The sequence below is a fragment of the Odocoileus virginianus genome, chromosome 17 (assembly GCF_023699985.2).
Source record: "Odocoileus virginianus isolate 20LAN1187 ecotype Illinois chromosome 17, Ovbor_1.2, whole genome shotgun sequence".
In the NCBI taxonomy this organism is placed as follows: domain Eukaryota; kingdom Metazoa; phylum Chordata; class Mammalia; order Artiodactyla; family Cervidae; genus Odocoileus; species Odocoileus virginianus.
The window spans coordinates 1308444-1314443 of record NC_069690.1 but is presented as its reverse complement, the minus strand read 5'-3'; positions in this window follow the sequence as shown (position 1 = coordinate 1314443).

The following is a 6000-nucleotide window of genomic DNA, read 5'->3' as shown; positions in this document are numbered from 1 at the left end:
GGTAGTATCTTTAAAGTTTTTTATGTACATCACCTCATCTGCAAATATTGAAAGTTTTACTTCTTCCTTTCTGTTTTGGATTTCTTTTATTTTTCCTCGCTGATTGCTCTAGCTAGTACTTTCAAAACTATGCTGTATAATGATTGCTCTAGCTAGTACTTTCAAAACTATGCTGTATAATAGTCACAAAAGTAAAACATTTTTCCTGTTCCTGATCTTAGAGGGAATGCTTTCAGTTTTTCATCCCTGAGAATGTTTGTTGTAGGTTTCTTGTACATGGCCTTTATTGTGTTAATGTAAGTTCTTTCTATGCTCATTTCTTGAGTTGTTTTTTTCTTTTTAAATCATAAAGGGTGCTAAATTTTGTTGAAAACTTTTTCTACATGTATTAAAATCATCATATGGTTTTTAGCTTTCAATTTGTTAGTATGGTTTTATTCTGATATTTTTGCAAAAATGCTTCCTCTTCAAGATTTATAGAAAGGATTTTGGATAAAATCTAATTTCTGACTTTTTGACCATAAACCTGAAGTGGGTGAGAAATTAAAGGATTCTAAAGGGGAAATCTGATGGTGATAGCTTAAAGTGAATGATATAGGATTCATGATCTCTGGAGAAGATTTAGCTTTGGGACCAGGGACCTGCCTTGATCACTCAAGAGCTTTCGTGTAGCAGTTTTATTAAAGTATGAAAATGTGTTATATAACACATATATATGAAATTTTAAAAGATGGTAACAATAACCCTATATGCAAAACAGAAAAAGAGAGACAGATGTACAGAACAGAATTTTGGACTCTGTGGGAGAAGGCGAGGGTGGGATGTTCTGACAGAATAGCATTGAAACAAGTATACTATCAAAGGTGAAACAGATTACCCACCCAGGTTGGATACATGAGACAAATGTTCAAGGCTGGTGCACTGGGAAGACCCAGAGGGATGGGATGGGGAGGCAGGTGGGAGGGGGGATCGGGATGGAGAAGAAATGTAAATCCATGGCTGATTCATGTCGATGTATGGCAAAACCCACTACAATATTGTAAAGTAATTAGCCTCCAACTAATAAAAATAAATGGAAAAAAATAAAGTATAAAAAGGTCAGAGAAAGCTTCTGACAAAGACATCAGAAAGGGGACAGAGAGTACCACTCTTGCTAGTCTTAGCAAGGAAGCTATATAGTTTTTCAATTGGTTATGACAGTTAATCAGAAGAATGTCTCAAGGTTGTAAGTATCTTACCAGACCCGCTCCCACAATGTACATTTTAAGATAATAGGAATAAAACTAACAATAGAAAGGCCTTACCAGACACACTCTCACAGTTTACATTTTAAAATGACAGGATTAGTTGGAAGGTTCTCAAGAAGGAGAAACCTGTCTTCAAACAGGATACATTTTTGTTATATAATCCTTAGTACAGAATTTAAGAAAAAACATATCCCTAAGCAACATGAGTTGTTTTGATGTGCAATCATAAACTCTGGGCTTAAAGGGAAAAAAAATCATCCTTGTCTCCTCCCTGAGAACCCCAGACCCCTATCTCCTCCTTGGGGACCCTGGACTTCTTATCAACCTACCTAGGAATTGTCTGATTGCAGTGGCTTCACAGAGATTAACAAAAGGACTGAATGAACTTGTGAATATGCTCATAAATTTTATGGTTTTTGTCTGAAAAATTACTGGTTTGAATCTGTGTTTTATAGGTGTAAGGAAACCTTATCCTCAAATTAATTGCATTTGTGTTTGTCACTCAGTAATGACTCTTTGTGATCCCATGAGCTGTAGCCAACCCAACTCCTCTATCCATGGGATTTCCCAGGCAAGAATACTGGTATGAGTTAGCATGACCTCCTCCAGGGGATATTCTCAACCCAGGAATTGAACCCAGGTCTCCTGCATTGCAGGTGGATTCTTTACCATCTGAGGTGCCAGGGAAGCAGTAATTTAGTGAATTATATTTTTGTAAGCAGAATTGAAGCACTTATCTTTTTTCTCTCCTGCTCCCTCCAGAAGTTGCAAACTTCTGGTTAAGTTAAACTGAAAGGAAATTGATGCTTGGACTGCTCCCCAGTCTAAAGGCCCCTACAATGGACTTGCCTAGAGAGAGGACTGCAGATCTCAAACTCACCTTAAAATGATGCTCCAACAAAGGAAACTACACCTACACTAGTATGAGAAAAGAAAATGACATCAGAAGTAGAAAGCTTACCAAAAATGCTGGTCCTGATTTGTATGATCAGTTATAATGTTCTTTTGACTTCTTAGACCTTTGCATAGAAACAAAATGCTTTTCTATCACAGACGTGATCCTATGCTGGTTTTAAAAATCAATCCAATTGTTGGGTTGTAGCCACTTACCCATGCCTAGTACTTCTAGATTCTGCACTTCCAGGCTCTAATTGAATGGCATTTAAAAAAACAAAAAAACAAAAAAACACTTGGAAGAAAGTTCAGTCTATTTCAGGTTACTCTTAATATTATTAAATGGGATCCTCTCACCTGGCCAATTAATAATGCCTCTTCTGACTGTGGCCATAATGTGAATTTTCAACTAAATTACTCAAGCTCAATCAGAGCAACAAGTAAAAATTCAGCCAAGGATTAAAACCTCCCAGAATAATGAGATGGATTTATGTGATTAACATCAGGCTGTGGTCATTTAAGATTTTAGGTCCCCTTTATCTTGGGAACAGATATATATACTAAGGGTACCCAGCCTAGTAACACTATAAAATTGGACTGGGAGTCTTATGGACTGTGCCAATACATAATTTCCTGAAAAATAAATATTGGTACAGAAATAAGAGTAAATCAGAAGACCTGAGAATGTAGTGGGCAGCACCAAATAGAAATTCTTGGCTTAATTATTTATGACTTTAATAATATTGCTAGCTATGTTAATTTGTATTTTGCCTGTTCTATTGGATTACTGATTCTTGTTTTTAACAAATGTGTGACTGAAACTCCAATGAAGATTATAATGACCAGGCAACTTGAAGTAGATGATCAAATATATAGTACTGTATGTGATCAAAGATTAAAATAATATAACTCTAGATATGGGAATATGCAACAAAAGGGAATTTTTCTTGAACCATAACAATTTAAGTAAAACAGGTTAGTTCAGAGCCTTTTGATTACTGTCAATAAGATCTATTCCAGTAACAGCACATTGAGTGGTTAGCCTGTGAAGTCTTCGAGAGACCTGGAAATGAGCCTTCCTAGCCATGTGGGATGGAATGAGCATGAAATGCCTCCAAAAATATTGCAGAATTTATGACCATGAGCGGGCTACCCTGTCAATCACAAACTGGCACTTGCCGAGAGTGTGTGCTTGCCATCTAATTCTACAAGGATTTAATCATGTGCTGCTGCAGCTATTGACTTCTAGCACTCCTCTAAAGGTGTGCTGGGGAAATGAGAGGGAAAATTAGGCATACTGTGTTCCTGGAAACCTGGCAGGACAGGTTTCAGATAGTTAGATGTATGTACTCAGGAGATGATTTTATGAGCCCAATTCTTGTATCTCTTCATATCTAGTAAAACACTAAAATCCTTCAAGGTGATGATTGTTTCTCATGACTAGCAGAAACTTCGTGAGACCAGAAGAAACTTTCTACAATAAAATACGTGCTTGATTGCATGTAATCCCCCTTCACCAAAATCACATATGTACTGTCTTTCCCCCGCCATGTATTTGAAGCAGTTTCTGAGACATATCTGACCTGCTGTCTCCAGGGTTGCAGTCCTCGTATTGCCCAAAATTAAATTTAACGCACAGTGCTCACATTCTGCATTTTTCTTATTTCACAAAACTAACATTGAAGGGCTAATAAAAAATAATAATGATTTTTCTTTGGACTTATTTTGTAAACAGAGAAACAAGGGCTTTGCTGAATAACTTATACAAACCTTCAATGGCATGATACAATAAGCTCTAAAATTCTAGAATATGAAACTCATAAAGCAAATCTCCATTTAGTTAAAACCATGAAACTGATAAAATCTTTTGGTATCTTTTAGGTGGCAGATATGTCTTCCGGGGAACTAAAAGCAACTGTCTTTCTCTCTCAAACTTCTACAACCCAGAATGTAAATACAGACCACAAAAACCTGAGATGGACTGTAATTAGCTCAATCAGGTAAGACCTGAAAACAAGGGAAAAAATGTCAAAGTGGCAGTTTTAAAATTCAAACCTCTGAGAATGTTCACTTAATCAAACTAGACAGGTAATAAGCTTTAGTAATCTGAAAAAAAACAACAACAACAACAACAACTTTAATGTAGTCTACCAGACCAGCTAACCTGGCTCCTGAGAAACTTGTATGCAGGTCAAGAAGCAACAGTTAGAACTGTACATGGAGCAACGGACTGGTTCCAAACCAAGAAAGGAGTTCGTTAAGGCTGTATATTTTCACCCTGCTTATTTCACTTCTATGCAGAGTACATCATGAGAAATACTGGACTGGGTGAAGCAGAAGCTGGAATCAAGATTGCCAGAAGAAATACCAATAACCTCAGATATACACATATGACACCACCCTTATAGCAGATAGCAAAGAGGAACTGAAGAGCCTCCTGATGAAAGTGAAAAAGGAGAGTGAAAAAACTGGCTTAAAACTCAACATTCAGAAAACTAAGATCATGGCATCCGGTCCCATCACTTCATGGGAAATAGATGGGGAAACAGTGACAGACTATTTTGGGGGGCTCCAAAATCACTGCAGCTGGTAATTGCAGCCATGAAATTAAAAGAGGCTTGCTCCTTGGAAGAAAAGTTATGACCAACCTAAACAGCATATTGAAAAGCAGAGACATTAGTTTGTCAACAAATGCCCATCTAGTCAAGGTTATGGGTTTTCCAGTAGTTATGTATGGATGTGAGAGTTGGACTATAAAGAAAGCTGAGTGATGAGGTATTGATGTTTTTGAACTGTGGCATTGGAGAAGACTCCTGAGAGTCCCTTGGACTGCAAGGAGATCCAACCAGTCCATCCTAAAGGAAATCAGTCCTGAATATTCATTGGAAGGACTAATGTTGAAGCTGAAACTCCAATACTTTGGCCACCTGATGTGAAGAGCTGACTCATTTGGGAAGACCCTGATGCTGGGAAAGATTGAAGGTTGGAGGAGAAAAGGATGACAGAGGATGAGATGGTTGGAAGGCACCACCAACTCAATGGACATGAGTTTCATTAAACTCCGGGAGTCGATGATGGACAGGGAGGCCTGGTGTGCTGCAGTCTACAGGACCCCAAAGAGTTGGACACAACTGAATGACTAAACTGAACTGAACTGAAGTTTATATTGTAGTACCTGATGCATAATTAGGTTTGTTTTTCAGTGAAGCCATGAGATCTCTAATTTTGCCTATTTATGTCTGTATGCACTGTATACCTTTAAGTTATCTCTACCTATAGAAAGTATAATCAAAACTGAATCTATAAAGAGCTCTATTTTTTTCAGCACTGACATTTAAAGAAATGAAGCTCAGAATAACTTTCAGTTTCATATGGACTAAGAAATGTTCTCTATTAAGTTGATACCTGGTATTAATGTTAGTTTGTTGATCTAGTTAATATTAACATCTTTAAAGTCATGAAAATTAAGTAAAATATTTTATTGTACCTAGCTTTAATAAATTGTTGTCATTTAGTAGTTAAGTCCTGGCCAAAAATTTGCAATCCCAGAAATTGCAGAATGCCAAGCTTCCATGCCCTTCACTATCTCCAGGAGTTTCAACAAACTCATGCCCATTGAACTAGGGATGCTATTCAATCATCTCATCCTCTGTCGCATGCTTCTCTTGCCCTCAATCTTTCCCAGCATCAGGTTCTCTTCCAGTGAGTCAGCTCTTTCATCAGGTGGCCAAATTTGGAACTTCAGCTTCAGCAGCAGTACTTCCAATGAATAGTAGGCATTGATTTCTTCTAGGATTGACTGATTTGATCTCCTTGCTATCCAAGGGACTCTGAAGCACTTTCTCCAGCACCACAGTTA